Source organism: Mesoplodon mirus, assembly GCF_964341445.2.
Source record: "Mesoplodon mirus genome assembly, chromosome: 1".
In the NCBI taxonomy this organism is placed as follows: Eukaryota; Metazoa; Chordata; class Mammalia; order Artiodactyla; family Ziphiidae; genus Mesoplodon; species Mesoplodon mirus.
The window spans coordinates 195,395,294-195,421,380 of NC_138976.1; positions in this window are offsets into that span (position 1 = coordinate 195,395,294).

Genomic DNA, 26,087 nt, shown 5'->3' on the forward strand with positions numbered 1-26,087 from the left:
TAGCATTCCCAGTGTGTATCTGAAAAAACAAAAAGGTTGTTCCTTTAAACAATCTTTTTTGGTGATAAAGCAAAGAATCAAAGGTATTTCATTACTAAAGAATCAGAGAATGTCCTAACTCTAAGAGAAGAGCACTTCTAATGTCATCTCAATATCCATCCAATCCAGAAGCAGAGCTGATGGTGCTACCAAGAGACAGAGTCTCCTTGTGGGGACACCACCTTCAAAAGTTTTGGAAGGTACCCCCAAACATCACCAGTTTTCTTTACACCCTTGCTCGTCTCTAGTATTTAAAGATACATCTGATACTTATTGATTCTATTTATATTTTGAGGGTGATCCCTTCTTAGGGATATCATCTCATATGCAAAGTTAAAAGTATTGATCATTTTTCTCTCCTAAACTTAAACTATTATAATTTATGTTTAAGGCAGCCAAGTTTAATAGCTTTATGACTTGGGGCCATAAAGGTGAGTGTTTCAATCTTGGTTCACTGTTCTGTAGGTGGTATATGGCCACTCCAGGTATCAGTTTTCTTACTTATGAAATAGGGTTTGCAGTGCTTTCTTCACAGAGAAACGATTAAATTTGATATGCTAACATAGTGTCTACCATATAGTGTACATTAAATGTGAGCCCTGTTTCCTATCTCCACTGGGTGTGGCCAACTTCTAGTTTTCTAGGATTTACTAGAAAATTTCATACCTTCTAGGAATATATGGCTTCTGATCATATTCCCTTACCATCTCATTTTACTAAACTAAAGGCTCTTAATTTTTTTGTAATTCCCACATTCTTATTTCCTATCTCAGCTACTTTTCTGTTAATTATTTAGAATTCAGTTTATTCTAGCAGGCGTTAATTGAGGTAAGGGGAATTACAGTAGGTCCTATGGTTACAAATGTAAACAGGATCCCTGTTTTCAGGTACCTTACAGTCCAATGTCAAGAGTAGTAAACAGACAAAAAATTGCAATTTGACCTGATAAATTCTGTGATATTGGTAAGCCTGTGACAACACAAGTGTAATATCTAAATCAGATTAGGGAGGATGGGAGATTAAAGATAAAGGAGCTTCCCATACTTGTAGGCATTTCTCTAGAGTTGGCAAACATCTGTACCTGTGTTCAAGGTTTAGATTGACCAAGACAGCCTTAATATTCCTTTCAGCTTAATAAAACTTTAGACAGGTTTCTTCCTGACTTATAGGCCCTTGACCTCCACTTATTTAGAACATTTACTCTAAAAAAACATGCAAATTCTTTTTTCACCCCTTTGACTCGTAAATCTTCTTCTAGTCATCTTGCCAGATTTACAACCCAGGAATGTCTTTCTCACGGACATGGGAGCCATTTTTCGAAATGTAATCATCAAGAAAGATAGCACCGCATTCTCTGTGGGAGGGAAAGAGTCTAACTTCAATAAGTGCTGATTAGCAAACACAGATGGCCTAATCACTTTAACCAGTCTCCTCCTAATGCCCTCCAGTACCAGTCCACTAGCTCACTCCAGAATTGATAAACTGTCCCACCTTTTGTTTCAGCAGAGTTTAGTCCAATCTCTCTCTCCAACTGCAATAGTTTTCAATAAACTTTCCCTTGCCTGTTTAAGTCTGTCCTTGGACAGGATGCATCCAGGTTTTGTACAAGGGGAAAAAACGGATTTTTGCCCAATAATCTACTCACTGATGCCTGGCACTTGGTCAACTTTTGTAATTGCTGATTTAAATAAGTTCATCATGACAATGTCTAGGGGGAAATGTTTTCAGTGGCTCTAAACACTTTGAGCAGTGATAAATGAAATCTCTGAGTTCACCATCTTCTAACTGGAACTAGAATTATTTTTCCAAAAATATATTTCTTTACACTTATGCACAAAATGAGCCTCTGCCTCAAAGAGACTGTGAGTAGGCTCAACTATCCACTTGTCCTAATAGCTTTATACTCATTCTTTTGGTATTTCAATTATCTCAAGTGTTCAGAATCATGAATAAAGTTGGGAGCAATTCATGATGATGTTAATCAATTATAAATTACTCAACAAGGGCTCCCCTTATTATACTCTCCATGAAGCTCTCTAGAGGATCAGCTCAGGTACTGGCCTCAGGCACAGTCTAGATTGAGAGAGGATTTCAAATAATTGATGGTTTTAGCCAAAATTTTGAATTCTAAAAATGGATGGAAATTTGGAAATTCTAAATCAATCATAGCAAATTACAAATTATCATCAAGAAAGACTGCATAATAAAAATTTCTAAAGGTTACTGTAGAAATTAAGCTTAAATTCAAATTTAATTCTAAGGTAAATAAAACTAGGTATTCCATTTTCTTTCTTCATTATAAAATTTATAAAACCAGAATTTTCCTTCTAATGTGCGCATTTGGTGTACTTGCTTTTTATTTCCAAAAAAAAAGTTTCCCTAACTTAAGGACATATACAACATAAGGTACCTTAGAATTAAGGAAATATGGGAGAATGATTTTGATTACCTCCTCATGCTACATGAAAATTCATTACTTCAAACTTTCTTGCAGTTTTTTTAAAAGATGCCAGTTACCTAACTCATACAAACACCCATATACATATGTACAACTTTCTTGTTGGGGAACAGACTTATATTAGTGTAAATAAGTGGTCCTTAAAGTTAATGTGTTCATTTTATATAGTTATAATTTAAGATATAGTAGAAATTCGTTTGAACATGATATATACCTTTTTAAAATATATTAGAGACTTATAGAACCACCTCACAGTGACTATATTTGTCCATTATGAGGTTTAGAATATACTTTACTACTTAAATGAGTTGAGTATGATATTTTATCATTATACCTTTGCTTTTATCATATATCGTGGATGTAGAGTCTTTGGTCAGAAACATACCCTCTATATTATAAAAACATCATTATAGATAAATGTAGTATCCTGTTAATATATAATTTAACATGAAACTAGGACAGATTTTCAGCAAAAGAAGGGAGCTGCATATAGTTGGCTTTTACTGGCAGGCCTGTTTCTGCCCAGTAATTACCCAGTCTTTACATACATGTTACAGTTCAATGTTTTTAAGGAAATCCAGTTTTCTTTGCTCACTGATCTTTTCTTCTCACAAAATACTTAGCAAACACATAGCTATTAGCTCCACAGGAAGTGGGTGTATACATCAGGTATTTTTCACAAGCCCACTTAGCCAAGGTACCAAGTAATTTGACTAGAATCCAAACCAAATCAGTTGAAGAGCTAAGTGTGCAAAAAATCCTGTAACACACTAGATTCCAATGAGCCACAGTTTTATTAACACTGCATCACTTAGCAAACTCAGATGGGGTCTTTGGTCTTTAGGTTGAGTTTCTTTAATTGGCAAATGCTTAAGAGCACACTTTATTGATTGATTGACTTATTTATTAAAGAATCATCTTTTTTAAAATTTATTTATTTTTGGCTCTGTTGGGTCTTCGTTGCTGCACGCGGACTTTCTCTAGTTGCGGGGAGTGGGGGCTACTCTTCGTTGCGGTGCGTGGGCTTCTCATTGCGGTGCCTTCTCTTGTTGCAGAGCACGGGCTCTAGGCACGTGGGCATCACTAGTTGTGGCACACGGGCTCAGTAGTTGTGGTGCATGGGCTTAGTTGCTCCACAGCATGTGGGATCCTCCCGGACCAGGGCTCGAACCTGTGTCCCCCGCATTGACAGGCAGATTCTTAACCACTGTGCCACCAGGGAAGTCCCTAAGAGCCCACTTTAAATGCAGTTACACAATGACATCATGATAAGAAATGCTATAGGAATATAGACATAGAAAAAAAATTATCATCACTCACATATGCCCTGAGCATTTTCTGCTGGAGAATCTGAACTTCATAATGAGGGTACTAATATATTACATGCTTCTGATAGTAAGTTCTTATCACTTGAGAAATATCATTAAACGTTATATCTCTGCAGCTTAATCCTTCTTAACCTGAAATATACCTTTAGAAATAATATTTTAACAGTTTGAGAAAATTCAGCTATTACATAGCTATTTACCTAAATATTTACGTGAGATAATTATGAAAGCATTCTATTAATAATTTTTTGAAGACATTGTAATAACAATTTAGTCTTAGAATTTTAGAAAAAAAATAAACCAATAAAGGTACTTCTTCTGGTTCAAACTGTACAAATGAAAATTCTGAAGCTAAGTAAATTGGGCAAAGTATGTTGCTGTTTCATAAGTTAATGAAAGTATATTTATTTATTAAATTTTTACTTATTTATATTTTCATGGGTTTATAACACATAAGATTCATGTGTATAATATTGTATTTTGACATTTATATAAACTACAGTGTGTTCACCACCAAAAGGTTAGTTGTCAACTGTCATCATATTGTTGACCCTGGCATTGGGTGTCCAGCACTGTAGCTTGCTGGTCGTTGAATGGAGCTGGGTCTTGGTGTTGAGATGGAGATCTCTGGGAGAGTTTCGCCATTTGATATTACATGGAGCTGGGAGGTCTCTTGTGGAACAGTGTCCTGAATTTGGCTCTCCTACCTTAGAGGCACAGCACTTACGCCTGGCTGGAGCATCAAGAGCCTTTCATCCACACAGCTCAGAATAAAAGGGAGAAAAAGTGAATGAAAAAAGCTTCGCTCAGACAGGACGGGTTTAAAGGAGCCGCTGATTCGGGGGCTCTGGCTCACTCAGGCAGAGGGGAGGGAGGGGCACGCAGTGCGGGGTGGGCCTGCGGCGGCAGAGGCCGGCGTGATGTTGCACCAGCCCAAGGTGCTCCGTGCGCTTTCCCGGGGAAGCCATCCCTGGGTCCTGGAACCCCAGCAGTGGCGGGGTGCACAGCCTCCCCGGAAGGCGGGGTGGATAGTGACCTACGCTCGCACACAGGCCTTGTGGCTGCGGCAGCAGGAACCCCAGCATCCCACGCCCATCTCCGTTGTCCGTGCCTTTAGCCGTGGCTCACGTCCGTCTCTGGAGCTTCTTTAAGCAGCGCTCTTAATGCCCTCTCCTTGTGCACCAGGAAACAAAAGGGCAGAAAAAGTCTCTTGCCTCTTCGTCAGCCCCAGTCCTCTCCCTGCACTCCGACTGAAACCCGATACCCGAGCCTCAGCTCCCAGCCCCACCCGCCCCGGCGGCCAAGCAGACAAGCCTCTCGGGCTGGTGTGTGACTGAGGGCACCGATCCTCTGTGCCGGAATCTCTCCGCTTTGCCCTCCACACCCCTGTTGCTGTGATCTCCTCCGCTACTCCGAAGCTTTCCCCCTCCGCCACCCGCAGTCTCCGCCTGTGAAGGGGCTTCTAGTGTGTGGAACCTTTCCTCCTTCACGGCTCCCTCCCACTGGTGCAGGTCCCGTCCCTATCCTTTTGTTTCTGTTTATTCTTTTTTCTTTTGCCCTACCCAGGTATGTGGGGAGTTTCTTGCCTTATGGGGGGTCTGAGGTCTTCTGTCATCGTTCAGTAGGTGTTCTGTAGGAGTTGTCCCACGTGTAGATGAATTTCTGATATATCTGTGGGGAGGAAGGTGATCTCCGTGTCTTACTCTTCCACCATCTTCCTCCCTGCTGCTGCTTTTTATTTCTTAGCCCTAGACACTTTTTTAAAGGGCTCGCCTGATTAGGTCAGACCCACCCAGGGTAATCTCCCTTTCAAGTAACTCAAAGTCAACTGATTTTGCGTCCTTAATTACATCTGCAAAGCCCCTTCATTTTTGCCATATAGCATAACCTAACCACATCTCTGATATCCCATCATATTCACAGGCCAGGAGGCCAAGGGGATCCCCTCAAAGCGAAATTATACAGGATATGCACACCAGGAGGGAGGAATCTTAAATTCTGTTTGCCACACTTCCTCTATGATTCATTCCCTTTACCTCCAACTGGCACTTCAGCTGGTTGACATTCTATGCCTGCTAAGGGACCCAAACCTTCATGCCTAGGGAATACTGGTCCCTGATGGTCCTGCCTGATTAAGGTTACAGGGGTCTTCCATGAACTTTGACCACTGGGCATGGCATCACTAGGAGGTGCCCCAAGTACCCAGGGATTACCCCCACATACATAGCTTCTCACACCACTTGCCTTCCGCTGCCTCACCCACATCAGGATTAATCACAAAGCCCGCTCCCTCCTGAGCCTCTGTGTTTGCTGTTCATTCCACCTGGAATGTCCTACTTCCTGCCTCACCCATCCTCAAGGCTCTGCAGAGCTCCCTGTTACATGGAGCCTCCCTTGCCTTCCCTCTGGCCACCCTACCCACCAGGCTCATCACCAGTGACACAGGTCACCTTCTGCTTGGTTTCAGAGGCCCTTGTTTCCTGCACGTCTCCTGAGAAGGCTCAGTCCAGGCCCAGAAATCCTGGGGCCCAGAGTGGCCCAAACTGCAGAAAATGAAAGAGAGGGGGTGTTCAGGAAATCCTGGCAGTGACTGAGGCAGTCCTTCAAGATGCTGAGGGCAGGAGGCAGAGAAGGAGGGTGTACTATTGCTCAAGACTTCCCCCCATCCTGATGTCCAGTCACCTCCAGAAGTGCTGTGCAATATCCTACCCACACTTGGACTAAAGGGACAAGCTCTGCCCTGCAGGCTGGGTCAGGAACCTCTGGATGTGGACAGAGGGTTTGGAGAAGGATTTGCGGGGTGAAGCAGACCCCCTCCTAGGATCAGGGACTTTCAGAAGCTGAGTCATCAGGCTTCTTGCTCATTTCCAGCTCCTTTCTGGAATAAGAGAGCCCAGGCTCCTCAGACCAGAGCCCCACTTCCACAGGCCACACAATCTATTTTTCTCTAGACACTATATGCCCTCTGCAGGCCCCATGAGGTTGGAGCACAGGCCAGGGGACTCGCATCCGCTTTCCCTGTGCACTGGATGCCCCCTGCAGGCCTTCTGAGGTTGAGAGCCACAATGGGATGGATTAAACAGAACACACATATACACACAAGCACAAAAGTGGGGACACCCTTACCCACTTACATACGTCCATACCCACGCACACATACACAGGCATATAATCAATCACACAGCCAATCACTCGCATCTACCAAGGACACACCACAGACAGTTAAGCATATAATCACAGTACGGACACAAGGAGACATATAGACACACATACACAATTACACACAAACCGTCATGGGCACACAGACACAAAGACACATATGGACACAATCCTTCCTCCCAGAGAAGAGTATTTGTTTGGAATAAATAGGTTAAAAAGCCACCTGGGGAACAGGGTAATATCATGAATGGTGGACTTGATAAAAGAAGGTACCTAAACTGCCTCTCAGTCTAATGGGGCCTGTTGACTAGAGAGCCTTTTGTTTTGCTGGGCACTGGAGTGGTTACAGTTGTGGAACAGTATGGACAAGAGTTGGGGTAGAGCTACTAAAAAGAGAAATTTGGAGTTTGCAAGAGCTTAATCTATATAACTTGTATGAAAGCACATTCTTAGAAGTTGGGCTCCTGAACTCAGAAAGCCAGATTGAACTATCCTCACTGCATCCCAGGACACCCTAAAAAGAGAGAGGCCTCCTGATGCTGGTAATATATGGGAGGCGATGAATGAGAAATGGGGATGGACCTAACCACCACTGAATGCACCCACTGTGTGTCAGGCACATGGACCACCTCACAAGATACATATTATTCCCATTTTACAGATCCTGTTCCCTCGACTGTCCAGGGTTCTAAAACCGGATTCAAATACAAGACTTTGAGTATAAAAACCCTGTTGTTTCCACTACATTAGTAATGGCAAATGCAAGGAATATACATTTCCATTCCCTACTCATGTTCCCAACAATGACAGAACGTATATGATTTCCCCACTGATCCAGATCAGTGATTGGCAAACTATGGCCCAGCCAGCCTGCTGCCTGTTTTTGTAAATAAAACTTTATTGGACTATAGCCATGCCTGTTCATTTACATATTGTCTATGGCTGCTTTGGGGCTACAACAGCAAAGCTGACAAGTGACTACAGAGACAGTATGGCCTGCAAAACCTTATTTCCTAGCTGAACCTTTAACACAAAAGTTTGCTAACCTCTGATCCAAACCCAGCCTCAAATTGGAGTTGGCAAGTCTTATTGCCTTTGGTGCCTTGGCATTGAAGGATGGTCAGATAAATAAATAACTGGGATGGATGGATAGATGGATGGACTGAACCAACAGATGGACAGACATATATGGGTAATATGTCAGAGTTTTGCTCCAAATATGTACCAATGTTCTGCCATTTATAAGCGGTGAAACATGGGGTAAATTAATCTTTCTGGATATTAGTTTCCTCATCTGTAAAATGGGGATAATAATACAATGATCATTATCTAGGGCTCTTTCTATTGCGAGTGAAAAAAACCCAACTTAAAGTAGCTTAAGCAAAAAGTTAAATTTGTCATATCACATAACTAGATTAAGATTTGGTCTACTTCAGCACTGGTTGGACTCAGGGAATCAAATTATGTTATCTCCATCTTTTAACTTGACTTCTCTCTAAATTTTTTTTGTGGCAAGCAGGCCTCTCACTGCTGTGGCCTCTCCCGTTGTGGCGCACAGGCTCCGGACGCCCAGGCTCAGTGGCCAGGGCTCTTGGGCCCAGCTGCTCTGCGGCATGTGGGATCTTCCCGGACCGGGGCACGAACCCGCGTCCCCTGCATCGTCAGGTGGACTCTCAACCACTGCACCACCAGGGAAGCCCCGAATTATCTCTATTTTTTTTTTATGTGGAGGCTTCATTCCGGTTATAGACAGGTGATCTTCTAGCAGCAGAAAATATGACCACTGGAAGCCTCAAGTCCACATTTGTATAGTGAGTGATCCAAAACGCAGGGCCTCTTTCTCCTAACATCAAAGCTCATGAAAAGCTTTGAACTGTGCTTGTGACACACACTCAGTTCTTCAATATATTACAGTGCCCAGGGAATGGAGTACTCTGATCAGATCACTACTGTGAACATAGCCACAGAGACCACGTGAAGTGAGAGAGAACTTCCCTAAAGGAAGCAGGAAAAGGAATATAAAAAAGTGTCTGCATGAACAAAAACATCACTCACAGCATTCTACTTCATATATTTGTCATGAGAAAATGATTTTAGAGCTCTTAGCATGGTGCATGGCACTTAAGTATCAACAAATGTTCATTATTACCGTAACTGATAAATAGATGAATGGATGCATTAAATACACAGCTAATGGTTAAACATACAGATGAATAAATGAAAAGAAAGATGTGAAAACACAGATGAAAGTAAAGATGGGAGAATGGACCAATGAAGAGACAAAGATGGGGAGACATATGGACACATAGATGGACGGATCGATCAATTGATAAATGGATGGATGGATGATGGAAAGATAAGGCAGAAAAAAAAGGGGTCACAGTTAAGTTTGTCACATCATATGCTCTAGGGCTGGGAACGGGAAAGGGACAGCACTCTACAATTGGTGACTCCTGAGAGGTCTCCTGCTCTGGTCTCTGTCTCTTGGGTCCCTCTCATCAGGTGGGTTAAACACTTGCTCCGCTCCCTCATCTCTAGTTTCCTTGTGTCCCTGGGAACTAACCAGCCCCTCTCCTCAGAAATCCCCTCTCAATCCCCAGGATAGGGAAGGCATGGCAGAAGGGGGTGTTCTAAGCCAGGTTCCCCTCATGCTATCGATAATTCTCTGACTCAGTTTGGGGCACAGGAAAATAATGGGGGAGAGGGACAGTGCCGGCTGGGCCAGGAGAGTGAAGCCCAAGAGTCCTGAGATGTGAGATATGGGAGCTGGACCTGCTTCCAAAGATCTTTCCCTTTAGCCCTGCTTGTCGAAGAGAGGATTAGGTCTCAGATGAGGGATGTGTAGTCACTGTGATAGGCCTATGGAGACCTGGGAGGAGATCTTCCCCAGTCTTACCCTGCTACTTGCCATTGTCCTCAGGGAATCTGGGGGACCAGCTGGGTCCCATCTTTCCCACTCCAGTAGTCTTAGGACCACAGAGAAGAGGTGGGAGTTAGGAGAAACCTGGGAAAGAGGGAGCCCTCCCCCCACCATATTGCTCTGACCTCTAACCCAGAACCAAACTCTGACCCCTAGCCTTAAAACTGATGTTCAAATGCCTTCAAGGGGACGACACTGCAAACCTTCCCCTAACAGGGACAATGCAACCCACTTCCCTTGTCCAAAATGTTGAGTGCTGAGGTTCTCAGAGCTAAAGACAAAGAGTGGGAAATGGGGACAGGGAGGCTACTAAGGAGTTATGAAAGGGAGAAAAGGTTCCAGATAGATGGAGACAGTGGGGAGTGCACTCAGTGGAAAGGTATTCTGCTGCCAACTCATGTACTGCAATTCAATGCAGACACTAACTACCCAGAGCTAGTGTTAGACTCCACAGGTTTAAGGGCACAGTCCCAACAAGCCTGCCTCCACTTGAGCTGCCAGTCACAAGTGGGGTCCCCAGGACACCTGCATTTCTGCCTAACTAGCTACAAGTCCAGAGGTCTTCAAACCCCCCTCAGGTCCAATGGTTCACTAGAATGACTCACACAACTCGGAAGTGCTATCCTGACAACTAGTTTTTTATAAAGTACATATATCAGGAACATCCAAATGAAAAGACACACAAGGAGGGTCTCAGTGCAGAGCTCCCATGCTCTCTCCCCATGGAGACACAAAGGGCATGTCACCCTCCCAATACATCAATATGTTCACCAACCAGGAAGTTCCATGAGCTTTGGTGTACAGAGTTTTTACTGAGATTTCATACATAGGCAGGAATGAATTGTTGGCAACATGACTCGATCTCCTCTGACGGATTGGCTCAAAACCCCAATTCTGCAATGATATGGTTGGTCTTTCTGCTGACCAGGCCTCAGCCCAAGTCACCTCATCTCTTAGCATCAACTCAGGTGTGAGCCGAGGGACTCATAGATAACAAAGACACTCGTATTACTTGAGGTATTCCAAAGATTTAGAGTCTCCCTCTCAGGAACCAGGGACAAAAGCCAAATTGTTTAGTATACAACAGACAGAGCCCTGCATCTGAGTGAAGGGATGTGAATTACTGAAGCCCTGGGGACCAGGCCTCCTCTTCCCGTGCACCAGACTTGACCCAGCTGCAGCAGGGCAGGAGTGTCACTGTGAGTGTGAGTGTAAGTGAGGGTGAGTGCGGTGGAAGCACAGCTTCTCCATGCCCAGACTGCAATGCTTCCCACTGGCATCCGTGGATCTGTCTGTCACCTGTCTGTATGTAGCCCAGGCAGGGGACGATAGGTATGAGAGGGGAAAAGAGTGTGGACTGGTGGGAAGAGGATAGGTGAATCCATTCTCCACATTTCAGCCTGAGGGAACTTTTATTTCACTCATTTCTGGTCATTCTCTCCCATACCGTCCAGCCACAGGGCTCCCTTCCCCCCTCCCCAGACCAAATAGGGCAGCTATTTCCAACCTCCCACACTGGGTTAATTGCTCTTTCTTGGTTTTGCCAAAGCACCCTCCACGGCCCCCAGCCAGTCAGCTTCGTCTATTGTAGTGATCTTATTGTCTCTTTTGATTCCCCTGCCCTGTCCAACCCAGATGACAAGCTCTCTGAGGGCAGAGTCTGTGCCTGTCTTCTCTGCTGTATCCTCATGCCCAAGCACATCACCCGGCACCTAGTAGTCACTCGATAAATATTTGTTGATTAGTGACTGCAGGAACAAAAATCACATGAAAGGAGGTCTCAGCTCAGAGAGGAAGGGCTGTGACCCTCTAACCATGAAGTGACTTGGCCAAGGCCACTCAGCCAACAAGTGTTCCCATAGCCTGGCCTGTCTAGACTGGGCCCTCTCTGGAGCCCTATTCCTCCTCTGCCCAGAATCGTACAAACAGAATGGGGCAGACAAGAAAGGTAATTGTCGGAGCAGAAGCCAGGAAGACAGAGGAGAGGGGATTGGCAAAACAGTACTGGACAGCGTCCCAAAGCTCTTTTCTTGCTGCCTGGTGCTGAGGTCTCCGTCTTCCCAGGGTGCAGCTCTGAAATCTGACTCCACCCTTATAAAAGAGGGTCCGTGCCCTGCCTCTTTGTAACAAACCCTAACTCCACCTCTTTATTGATAGGCTCTGGCTCCACCTTCTGGACTACCCCTCCTCTGAAGAAATGCCCTGGCTCCGCCCCTTCCTGGTAATAGGTAAGCCCCACCCCTAGTGCGTGATGCTGTCTTTGTGACCTAATGCACCGGCGTGTTTCCAGGGTGGAGCCAGAGAGGGTGGGCATTTAGGCTGTGCCGAACCCTCAACCCCCATCCGGGTGACCACAATCCCCGAAAATCCTCACGCGGGACCCCAAATATCCCATCCCCATGGCCTCGAAGGCCTTTGGCTCTAACCCCCTAAATGCCCCATGCCCCCGAGAGGCCCTACCACCCAATCCCTTAACGACTAGTGCCTCCCAAATCTTCAATCCAACCCTGTCCCAATGTGGCAACTGAGTCTTCCCGGGGGCACCTGTCTCATATTATCTGAGAACAAGTCAGACTGGTCCAGAGAATGACAGAGAAGGGGATCCTCCCAAGGATTTGGGGAATCCTTGATCCAATCATGCCGCTCACCAGGAGACGTTGGGAACCCAGGACATGTCGGGATTGAGGAGATACAAGGGGATGCAGGAAGCTGAGGAGGAGGAGGAGGAGGCGTGAGTGGAGGCGGGGTTCTGCGGAGGAGGAACCTAGCCGCTCCCGGTTGGTGGGGAAGGGGCGGGGAGGGCGCGAGTTCTCTGGGGCGGGAGAAGCGGGAGGGGAGGGGCCTCTTAGGGGGCGTGGACTGGAGGAACCGCCTCTAAAAACCGCCTGTAAAGCGCCTGTAAACCGCCTCTAACCGCCTCTAACCGCCTCTAAAAGGGCGGAGCCTCTAAAGACCGCCTGTAAACCGCCTGTAAACCGCCTCTAACCGCCTCTAAAAGGGCGGAGCCTTCCACGAGAGGGTAGAAGCGTCCAAGGGGCGGTGTCAGTGGAGTCCGCCCGGCCCCGCCCCGCCCCGCCCCGCCCTGCCCTGCTCTGCCTTCTCTTTCCAGGATCTGCAGGGGCTGTTTCTACTTTTTCCCCTGGCTGCACATGTGGTGGAGGGAGCGGAGGCGAAGGGCTTGGGATACCGCGCACCCGCCCAGGGCATGGACGAGGCTAAGTCCGGGAGAACCGGTCGCGGGGAAGCCGGGAGCCCCCGCCCTGCCTCATGCCTGTGTCGGGTCCCCACACAGCTCAGCGCACCCTCAGGAGCAGAAGCTGGAGCTTCTGCGGGGCCTGATGAGCTGTTTGTCAAGCGGACTGGGCACTGCTCTCCAGGGCTCCGGTCGCAACATCCCCCACCGCACCCCTGCTGCCGCTGCCTAGCCAGCTGGTGAGTTAAAGATTTAAACTGAAGCCACCGTCCTGCCCTCCTGATTCTGCCGCCGCTGCTGCCATTCGGGCTGGGAGCCATTCTCCATGCCGGCTGTTTCCATATCGACAGGGCCTCTCTCCCTGATAAGGTGTCCATCCGTGTCCAGGCTCCCATTATTCCTAAGGGCCCCTCATCAGAGTCAGGCCTCCCCTTACTACCAGTGATTGCCTTCCACCACCTAAGCCCCCCGCCCCACCACACACACACTCGTCTCTGTGAGTGGCCTGTATGGAGGGAGCTCAATAATCCTGGCTTTATCTTCCTCCCAGCCTTGTCCCCACGTCCATAAATCCTCACAATCCCAGCACTCTGCTGCCACCTTCCTCCTAGACAGGACTTTGCCTGGTGCCTGAAGCATCTTCTCCTCCTGGGAGTGGATCGAAAATATTTCAAGCCCATAGTTGTAGGAAGTAGGCTGTGAGAGGAGGAAAAGATTCCTAGAAGCTGCCACCCTTGGCCTGCCATAGGGGAATGACTGAGAACTGTTGGAGGTCTTTCCTACAGTTAACACCCCAGCTTCTGGCTCCTTCAGTTGGATCCCGAGTTGAAAGATACTGGGCATCAGGGACTTCCCTGATGGTCCAGTGGATAAGACTCCATGCTCCCACTGCAGGGGGTATGTGTTCTATCCCTGGCTGGGGAATTAAGATACCGCATGCCGCGCGGCGCAGCCAAAAGATAAAAATAAAAAGGTACATAGATACTTGGCATCAGCCCCCCGAAGTGTAACCTCCCTAGGAGAACCCAAGGGCCACTGCTCCCTACCTTTCCTTTCTGTCTTGTCACTGAGTTGGGCTGAAATCGACTAGCAACTGAAGTGATGAAGGGTCAGGGACTCCTAGTGGGTCTGCTTTCAGTTAGGGACTGGCCCCAGCACCGGGGAGGGCGCCACAGAATTAAGTTAAAGGGACAGCACTCTACAATTGGTGTCTCCTGAGAGGTCTCCTCCTCTGGTCTCTGTCTCTTGGATCCCTCTCATCAGGTGTGGGAAACACTTGCTCCCCTCCCTCAGCTCTAGTTTCCTTGTGTCCCTGGGAGCTCACCAGCCCCTCTCCTCAGAAATCCCCTCTCAATTCCCAGGATAGGGAAGGCATGGCAGAAGGGGTTGTTCTAAGCCAGGTTCCCCTCATGCTATCGATAATTCTCTGACTCAGTTTGGGGCACAGGAAAATAATGGGGGAGAGGGACAGTACTGGCTGGGCCAGGAGGTTGAAGCCCCTAGAGTCCTGAGATGGGTGATATGGAGATGGACCTGCTTTCAAAGAACTTTCCCTCTAGCCCTGCTTGTCGAAGAGAGGCATAGGTCTCAGATGAGGGATATGCCGTCACTGTGATAGTCCTATGGAGACCTTGGTGAGATCTTCCCCAGTCTTACCCTGCTACTTGCCATTGTCCTCAGGGAATCTGGGGGACCAGCTGTGTCCTATCTTTCCCACTCCAGTAGACTTAGGACCACAGAGAAGAGGTGGGAGTAAGGAGAAACCTGGGAAAGAGGGAGCCCCCCAACCATATTGCTCTGACCTCTAATCCTGAACCAAGCACTGAGCCCTAGCCTTAAACCTCATGTTCCTGGAGCATTGGGATGAAAAGGGCATGGATCATTGTGATGACAATTTTCATGTAGCATTTTGATGACAAGAGTCCCGGGTCATTGTGTTGTCAGGGGTCATGGAGCGTTGTGATGACGGGGTCATGGAGCATTGTGATGAGAAATCATGGAGCATTGGGTTGAAAATATTCATGGAGTATGGTGATGACAGTAGTCATGGAGCATTTTGATGACAAGGGAAAGGAGCATTGTGATGACAAGGTCCTGGAGCATAGTGATGAGAAAACCATGGAGCCTTGTGAAGAAAAGTCTCATGGAGCATTCTGATGAAAATGGGCATGGAACATTTTGATTACAGGGGTCATGGAGCATTGTGATGACAAGGGCATGGAGCATTGTGATGAGAAGGCCATGGAGCATTCTGATGACATGCGTCATGGAGCTTTGTGATGACAAATGAATGGAGCATTGTGATTACAGGTCTCTTGGAGCTTTGAGGTGAAAAGGGCATGGATCATTGTGATGAAAAAGACATGAAGCCTTGTCATGACAGTGTTCAAGAAGCATACTGACGACAAGTGTCAGGGAGCATTGTGATGACAAGTGTACTGAGCATTGTGATGACAAAGGTCATGGACCATTGTGATGAGAAGACCATGGATAACTGTGATGACGAGCGTCATGGGGCGTTGTGATGACAAGTGTTTGGGAACATTGTGATCACAAGGGTTTGGAGCATTGTGATGACAGAGGTCATGGAGCATTTTGATTTCATTGTGATGACAATGGCATGAAGCATTATGATGATGGGCATGGTGCACTGTGATGACAGGGTTCATGGAGCATTGAGATGAAAAGGGGCATGGAGCATTGTGATTACAGGGGTCTTGGTGCATTGTGATGGCAAGGGCATGGAGCATTGTGATGAGAAGGCCATGGAGCATTCTGATGACATCCGTCTTGGAGCTTAGTGATGAGAAGGGCATGGAGCATTGTGATTACAGGGTTCTTGGAGCATGGTGAATACAAGGGTCATGGAGCCTTGTGATGACAAGGCCATGGAACACTGTGATGACAGGGGTCATGGAGCATTGTGATGACAAGGGCATGGAGCATAGGTTTGACAAGTTTCATGGAGTATTGTGATGACAGTGGGCATGGTGCATTGTGATGACAAGGACATGGAGCATTGTGATGACAAGATCATGGAGTATTGTGAAGACAGGTGTCAGGGAGCATTGTGATGACATATGTCATGGTCCATTGTGAGGACAATGGCATGTAGCAATGTGATGCCAAGTGTCATGTAGGATTGTGATGACAAACTTAATGGAGCATTGTGATTTCAAGGGCTTGGAGCATTGTGTTGACAAGGGTCATGGAGCATTGTGATGACAAGGGCATGGAGCATTGTGATGACAAGGGCCATTGAGAATTTTGATGACACTTTTGTGAAGCATTGTGATGACAAGCTCAAGGAGCTTGCTAAGACAGCGGTCATGGAGCATTGTGATGACAATTGCATGGAGAATTATGATGACAAGGGCATGTAACATTGTGATGAGAAATGTCATGGAGCATTGTGATGACAAGGACGTGGAGAATTGTGATGACAATGGACATGGAGCATTGTGTTGATCAGGGCATGAAGCATTGTGCTGATCAGGGCATGGAGCATTGTGATGGCAAGACCGTGGAGCATTGTTGTGAGAAGGCCATGGATAATTGTGATGATGAGCATCATGGAGAACTGTAATGACAATGGGCATGGAGCATTGTGATGACAGGGTTCATGGAACATTGTTATGACAGGGGACATGGAGCTTTGTGATGACAATGGCATGGAGCATTGTGATGAAAGGGGCATGGAGCATTGTGATGAAAAAGGCATGGAGCCTTTTCATGACAGGTTTCATGGATCATTCTGCGACAAGTGTCAGGGAGCATTGTGATGAAAAGTGTTTTGAGCATTGTGATGACAAAGGTCATGGAGCATTGTGATGAAAGTCATCATGGAGCATTGTGATGACAAGTGTGATGGAACATTGCGATCACAAGCGTTTAGAGCATTGTGATGACAGAAGTCATGGATCATTTTGATTTCAGGGAGCATGGAAAATTGTGATGACAAGGGCATGAAGCAATATGATCCCAAGGTTCAGGGAGGATTGTGATGACAAGTGCATCAAGCATTGTGATGACAAGGTCATGTAGCATTTTGCTGACAAAGGCATGGAGCATTGTGCTGACAAGGTCCATGGAGCAATGTGATGACCAGCGTCACAGAGCATTTTGTTTACAGGAGTCATGGAGCTTTGGGATGACAAGGGGATGGATCATTGTGATGACAAGGGTCATGGAGCATTTTGATGACAAGAGTCCCGGATCATTGTGTTGTCTGGGGTCATGGAGTGTTGTGATGACAGTGGTCATGGAGCATTGTGATGACAGGGGTCATGGAGCATAGTGATGACAACGGAATGGAGCATTGTGATGACAAGGTCCTGGAGCCTTGTGATGACAAGGCTCATAGAGCATTCTGATGAAAATGGGCATGGAGAATTTTGATTACAGGGGTCATGGAGCATGGTGATGAAAGGGGCATGGAGCATTGTGATAGAAGGCCATGGAGCATTCTGATGACATTAGTCATGGAACTTTTTGATGACAAGGGCATGGAGCATTGTGATTACAGGGGTCTTGGAGCATTGTGATGAAAAGTGTCATGGAGCCTTGTGATGACAAGGCGGTGGAAAATTGTGATGGCAGTGGTCATGGAGCATTGTTATGACAGGGGTAATGGAGCATCGTGATGACAAGGGCATGGAGCATAGTTATGAAAATTTTCATGGATTATTGTGCTGAGAATCGGCATGGAGCATTGTGATGACAAGGGCACGGAACACTGTGATACATGGGTCACGGAGGATTGTAATGAAAAGGGCGTGGAACACTGTGATACATGGGTCACGGAGGATTGTAATGACAAGGGCGTTGAGCATTGTGATGAGCAGGTCATCGAGCACTGTGATGACAAGCGTCATGGAGCTTTGTGATGACAAGGGCATGGAGCAATGTGATGAGAGGGTTTATGGAGCATTGTGATTACAATGGCATGGAGCATTGTGATGCCAAGGGTCATGGAGTTTGTGATGACAAAGATCATGGAGCATTTTGATGAGAAGGTCGTGGTGCAATGTGATGAGAATGGCAGGGAGCATTGTGATGACAGGGTCTTGGAGCAATTTGATGAAAAGTGTCATGGAACATGTTGATGACAGTGGTTATGTAACATTGTGATGAAAAGGGTCATGGAGCCTTTGATGACAGTGGTTATGGAACATTGTGATGTCAGGGGTCATGGAGCATTGTGATGATAAGGGCATGTATCATTCTGATGACAGGTGTCATGGAACATTGTGATGACAGGGGTGAGGGAGTATTGTGATGACTAGTGATGGAACACTGTGGTATCAGTGGTGAGAGAGCATTTTGATGAGAAGTGCATGGAGCATTGTGATGAAAAGGTTTATGGAGCATTGTGATGACAATGTTGTGGAGCATTGTGATGACTAGTGCATGGCGCATTGTGATGACATGGGTCAAGGAACATTGTGCTGACAAGCGCATGGAGCATTGTGATGACAAGGGTCATGGAGCATTGTACTGACAAAAGAATGGAGCATTGTGATGACAAGGGCCTGAAGCAATGTGATCCCAAGGTTCATGGAGGACTGTGATGACAAGCGCATGGAGCATTGTGATGACAAGGTCATGTAGCATTTTACTGACAAAGGCATAGAGCATTGTGATGACAAGGGTCATGGAGAACTGTGATGGCAAGCGTCATGGAGCATTGTGATTACAGGGTTCATCGAGCATTGGGATGAGAAGGGCATGGATCATTGTGATGACAAGTGTCATGGAGCATTTTGCTGACAAGAGTCCCGGATCATTGTGTTGTCAGGGCTCATGGAGTGTTGTGATGACAGGTGTTATGGAGCATTGTGATGAGAAGGTCATGGAGAATTTGGCTGAAAGCGTTCATGGAGTATTGTGATGACAGTGGTCTTTGAGCTTTGTGATGACAAGGTCATGGAGCATTGTAATTATAGTAGTCTTGGAGAATTGTGATGACAAGGGTCATGGAGCCTTGTGATGACAAGGCCGTGGAACATTCTGATCGCAGGGGTCATGGAGCATTGTTATGACAGTTGTAATGGAGCATTGTGAGGACAAGGCCAAGAACCATTGGTCTGAGAATTTGCATGGATTATTGTGATGAGAGTGGGCATGGAGCACTGTGATGACAAGGTCATGGAGCATTGTGATGACAGGGGTCATGGAACATTGTGATGACAGGGGTGAGGGAGTATTGTGATGACTAGTGGTGGAACATTGTGATATCAGTGGTGAGAGAGCATTTTGATGAGAAGTGCATGGAGCATTGTGATGACGAGATTTATGGAGCATTGCAATGACAAAGTTGTGGAGCATTGTGATGACAAGTGCATGGTGCATTGTGATTACAGGGGTCTTGGAGCATTGTGATGACAAGGGTCATGGAGCCTTGTGATGACAAGGCCTTGGAACATTGTGATGGCAGGGGTCATGGAGCATTGTTATGACAGGGGTAATGGAGCATTGTGATGACAAGGGTTTGGAGCATTGTGATGACAAGTGTCTTGGAGCATTGTGATGAGAAAGGTCATGAAGCATTGTGATGACTGGAGTCACAGAGCATTGTGATGACAAGGGTATGGAGCAATGTGATGGCACGGGCATGGAGCATTGGTCTGACAAGTTTCATGGATTACAGTGATGACAGTGGGCATGGAGCATTGTGATGAAAAGGGCGGCATGGAGCATGGTGATGAAAAAGTCATGGAGCCTTTTCATGACAGGGTTCAAGGAGCATTCTGACCAAAATTGTCAGGTAGCATTGTGATGACAAGTGTATTGAGCATTGTGATGACAAAGGTCATGGAGCATTGTGATGACAAGGTCAAGGAGTATTGTGATGACAGGCATCATGGAGTGTTGTGATGAAAAGTGTTATGGAACATTGTGATCACAAGGGTTTGGAGAATTGTGATGACAAATGTCATGGATCATTTTGATTTCAAGGAGCATGGAGCATTTTGATGACAAGGGCAGGAAACAATGTGATCCTAAGGTTCATGGAGGATTGTTATGACAAGCGCATGGAGCATTGTGATGACAAGGTCATGTAGCATTTTGCTGAGAAAGGCATGGAGCATTGTGATGACAAATGTCATGAAGCACTGTGATGACAAGTGTCACGGAGCATTGTGATTACAGGGGTCATGGAGCACTGGGATGACAAGGGCATGGATCATTGTGATGACAAGGGTCATGGAGCATTTTCATGACAAGAATCCCGGATCATTGTGTGGTTAGGGGTCATGTAGCACTGTGTTGACAGTGGTCATGGAACATTGTGATGACAAGGGCATGGATCACTGTGATGAGAAGTGTCATGGAGCATTGTGATGACAAGGATGTGGAGAATTGTGATGACAAAGGACATGGAGCATTGTGATTACCAGGGCATGGAGCATTGTGATGGCAAGACCGTGGAGTTTTGTGATTAGAAGACCATGGATTATTGTGATGAAGAGCGTCAAGGAGCACTGTAATGACACGAGGCATGGAGCATTGTAATGACGGGTGTCATGGAGCATTGTGATGCCAGGGGCCATGGAGAATTGTGATAAAAAGGCTCATGGAACATTCTGATGAAAAGTTTGTGGAGTATTGTGATGACAATGGCATGGAGCATTGTGATGAATACGGCATGAAGCATTGTGATGAAAAAGGGATGGAGCCTTTTCATGACAGGGTTCAAGGAGCATTCTGACGCCAAGTGTCAGGGAGCATTGTTATGACAAGTGTATTGAGCATTGTGATGGCAAAGGTCATTGAGTATTGTGATGACAAGGGCATGGAGTATTGTGATGACAGGATTCATGGAGTGTTGTAATGACAAGTATTATGGAAAATTGTGATCACAAGGGTTTGAGGCATTGTGATGACAGATGTCATTGATCATTTTGATTTCAAGGAGCATGGAGCATTGTGATGACAAGGCCATGAAGCAATGTGATCCCAAGGTTCATGGAGGATTGTGATGACAAGCGCATGGAGCATAGTGATGACAAGGTCATGTTGCATTTTGCTGACAAAGGCATGGAGAATTGTGATGACAAGGGAATGGAGCATTGTGATGACAATGTCCAGGAGCATTGTGATGATAAGACCATGGAACCTTGTGATTACACGTCTCATGGAGCATTCTAATGAAAAGGGGCATGGAGCATTCTGATTACAGGGGTCTTGGAGCATTGTGATGACAAGGGCATGGAGCATTGTGATGAGAAGGCCATGGAGCCTTCTGATGACATGCGTCATGGAGCTTCGTGATGACAAGTGCATGGAGCTTTGTGATTACAGGGTTCTTGGAACACTGTGATCAAAAGGGCATGGATAATTGTGATGAAAATGGCATGGAGCCTTGTCATGACAGCGTTCAAGGAGCATACTGACGGCAAGTGTCAGTGAGCATCGTGATGACAAGTGTGTTGAGCATTGTGATGAAAAAGGTCATGGAGCACTGTGATGAGAAGACCATGGATAATTGTGATGCCGAGCGTCATGGGGCGTTGTGATGACAAGTGTTTTGGAACATTGTGATCACTAGGGTTTGGAGCATTGTGATGACAGAGGTCATGGAGCATTTTGATTTTATTTTGATGACAATAGCATGAATCATTATGATGATGGGCATGGTGCATTGTGATGACAGGGTTCATGAAGCATTGAGATGAAAAGGGGCATGGAGCATTGTGATTACAAGGGTCTTGGGTCATTGTGATGACAAGGGCATGGATCATTGTTATAAGAAGGCCATGGAGCATTCTGATGACATCCGTTATGTAGCTTTGTGATGACAAGGGCATGGAACATTTTGATTACAGGGGTCTTGGAGCATTGTGATGACAAGGGTCATGGAGCCCTGTGATGACAAAGCCGTGGAACATTGTGATGGTAGCGGTCATGGAGCATTGTTACAACAGGGTTAATGGAGCATTGTGATGACAAGGGCATGGTGCATTGTGATGACAAGGGCCATTGAGAATTTTGATGACAAGGTCGTGAAGCATTGTGATGACAAGCGCATGGAGCTTACTATGACAGGTGTCATGGTGCATTGCAATGAAAAGTGCATGGAGAATTGTGATGACAATAGCATATAACATTGTGATGAGAAGTGTCATGGAACATTGTGATGACAAGGACGTGGAGAATTGTGATGACAAAGGACATGGAGCATTGTGATGACCAGGGCATGGAGCATTGTGATGACAAGGTCATGTAGCATTTGGGTGACAAAGACATGGAGCATTGTGATGACAAATGTCATGGAGCACTGTGATGACAAGTGTCACAGAGCATTGTAATTACAAGGGTCATGGAGCACTGGGATGACAAGGGCATGGATCATTGTGATGACAAGGGTCATGGAGCATTTTGATGACAAGAGTCCCGTATCATTGTGTTGTCAGGGGTCATGGAGCGTTGTGGTGAGAATGGTCATGGATCATTTTGATTTCAAGGAGCATGGAGCATTGTGATGACAAGGGCATGAAGCAATGTGATCCCAAGGTTCATGGAGGATTTTGATGACAATGGTAATGGAGTATTATGATGAGAAGCGCATGGAGAATTGTGATGGCAAGGTCATGTAGCATTTTGCTGACAAAGTCATGGAACATTGTGATGACAAGGTTCACGGTGCACTGTGATGACAAGCGATACGGAGCATTGTGATTACAGGGTTCATTGAGCATTGGGATGACAAGGGCATAGATCATTGTAATGACAAGTGTCATGGAGCATTTTAATGACAAGAGTCCCGGATCATTGAGTTGGCAGGGGTCATCGAGCATTTTGATGACACTGGTCACAGAGCATTGTGATGACAGGGGACAAGGAGTATTGTGATGAGAAGGTCATGGAGCATTGGGCTGAAAATGTTCATGGAGTATTGGGATGACAGATGTCATGGAGCATTTTGATGACAAGGGAATGGAGCATTGTGATGACAAGGTCATGGAGCATTGTGATGAGAAGAGCATGGAGCCTTGTGATGACAAGTCTCATGGAGCATTCTGATGAAAGGTGCATGGAGAATTGTGATTACAGGGGACTTGTAACATTGTGATGACAAGGGCATGAAGCATTGTAATCAGAAGGCCATGGAGCATTCTGATGACATGCGTCATGAAGCTTTGTGATGACAAGGGCATGGCTCATTGTTGTTACAGGGGTCTTGGAGAATTGTGATGAAAAGGGCATGGATCATTGTGATGAAAATGGTATGGAGCCTTTTCATGACAGGTTTCAAGGAGCATACTGATGGCAAGTGTCCGGGAGCATTGTGATGACAAGTGTATTAAGCATTTTGATGACAAAGTTCATGGAGCATTGTGATGAGAAGACCATGGATAATTTTGATGATGAGCATCATGGGGCGTGTGATGACAAATGTTATGGAACATTGTGATCACAAGGGTTTGGAGCAATGTGATGACAGAGGTCATGGAGCATTTTGATTTTATTGTGATGACAATAGCATGAAGCATTATGCTGATGGGCATGGTGCATTGTGATTACAGCGGTCTTGGAGCATTGAGATGATAAGGGTCAACGAGCCTTGTGATGACAAGGCTGTGGAACACGGTGATGGCAGGGGTCAAGGAGCATTGTGATGATAAGAGCATATAGCACTGTGATGACTGGGGTCATGGAACATTGTGATGACAGGTGTGATGGAATATTGTAATGACTAATGATGGAACAGTGTGATGACATATGTCAGGGTCCATTGTGGTGACTAATGTAATGGAGCATTGTGATGACAAGCGGATGGCGCATTGTGATAACATGGGTCATGGAGCATTGTGCTGACAACCGCATGGAGCATTGTGATGACATGTCATGGAGCATTGTGCTGATAAAGGAATGGGGCATTGTGATGAGAAGGGTCAGAGAGCATTGTGATGAAAAGTTCATGGAGCATTGTGGTGACAACGGTCACAGAGCCTTGTGATGAATAGGGCATGGACAATTTTGATGCCAAAGTCATGAAGCATCGTAATGACTGGAAACACGGAGCATTGTGTTTACAGGGGACATGGAGCATTTTGATGACAAGGGCATGGAGCATTGTGATGATAGGGGCATGGAGCATAGGTCTGACAAGTTTCATGGACTATTGTGATGACAGTGGGCACTGCACATTGTGATGACAAGGGCATTGAGCATTGTGATGACAAGGGCATGTTGCATTGTGATGACAAGTTCATGGAATATCGTGAAGACAGGTGTCAAGGAGCATTGTGATGACATATGTCATGGTCCATTGTGATGACAATGGCATGGAGCATTGTGATGCCAAGTGTCATGGAGGATTGTGATGACAAAGGTAATGGAACATTGTGATGACAAGTGCTTGTAGCATTGTGATGGAAGGGGTCATGGAGCATTGTTATGACAGGGGTAATAGAGCATTGTAATAACAAGGGTTATGGAGCATAGTTCTGATAAAGGCATGGAGCATTGTGATGACAAGGGTCATTGAGAACTTTGATGACAAGGTCGTGAAGCATTGTGATGACAAGCTCATGGAGCTTGCTATGACAGGTGTCATGGAGCATTGCAATGACAAGTGAATGGAGAATTGTGATGACAAATGCATGTAACATTGTGAAGAGAAGTGTCATGGAGCATTGTGATGACAAGGATGTGGAGAATTGTGATGAGAAAGGACATGGAGCACTGTAATGACAAGGGGCCATGGAGCATTGTGATGACAAGGGTCATGGAGCATTCTGATGACAAGCTTGTGGAGTATTGTGATGACAATGGCATGGAGCATTGTGATGAATACGGCATGAAGCATTGTGATGAAAAAGGTATGGAGACTTTTCATGACAGGGTTCAAGGAGCATTCTGACACCAAGTGTCAGGGAGCATTGTGATGACAAGTGTAATGAGCATTGTGATGACAAAGGTCATGGAGCATTGTGATGACAAGGTCATGGAGTATTGTGATGACAGGCATCATGGAGCGTTGTGATGACAAGTGTTATGGAACATTGGTATCACAAGGGTTTGGAGCATTGTGATGACAGAGGTCATGGATCATTTTGATTTCAAGGAGCATGGAGCATTGTGATGACAAGGGCATGAAGCAATGTGATCCCAAGGTTCATGGAGGATTGTGATGACAAGTGCATGGAGCATTGTGATGACATGGTCATGTAGCATTTTGCAGACAAAGGCATGGAGCATTGTGATGACAAGGGAATGGAGCATTGTGATGACAATGTCCAGGAGCACTGTGATGATAAGACCATGGGAACTTGTGATTGCAAGTCTCATGGAGCATCCTGATGAAAATGGGGATGGAGCATTGTGATTACAGGGGTCTTGGAGCATTGTGATGAGAAGATCATGGATAATTGTGATGACGAGCATCCTGAGGCATTGTGATGACAATGTTATGGAACATTGTAATCACAAGGGTTTAGAGCATTGTGGTGACAGAGGTAATGGAACATTTTGATTTCATTGTGATGACAATAGCATGAAGCATTATGATGATGGGCATGGTGAATTGTGATGACGGTTCATGGAGCATTGAGATGAAAAGGGCAAGGAACATTGTGATTAAATGGGTCTTGGATCATTGTGATGACAAGGGCATGGATCATTGTGATGAGAAGGCCATGGAGCATTCTGATGACATCCGTCATGGAGCTTTGTGATGACAAGGTCATGGAGCATTGTGATTACAGGGTTCTTGGAGCATTGTGATGACAAGGGTCATGGAGCCCTGTGATGACAAGGCCGTGGAACATTGTGATGGTAGCGGTCATAGAGCATTCTTATGACAGGGTTAATGGAGCATTGTGATGACAAGGGCATGGATCATTGGTCTGAAAAGTTTCTTGAATTATTGTGATGGGAGTGGGAATGGAGCATTGTGATGACAAGGGCAAGGAACACTGTGATACATGGGTCATGGAGGACTGTAATGACAAGGGCATGGAGCATTGTGATGAGAAGGGCAGG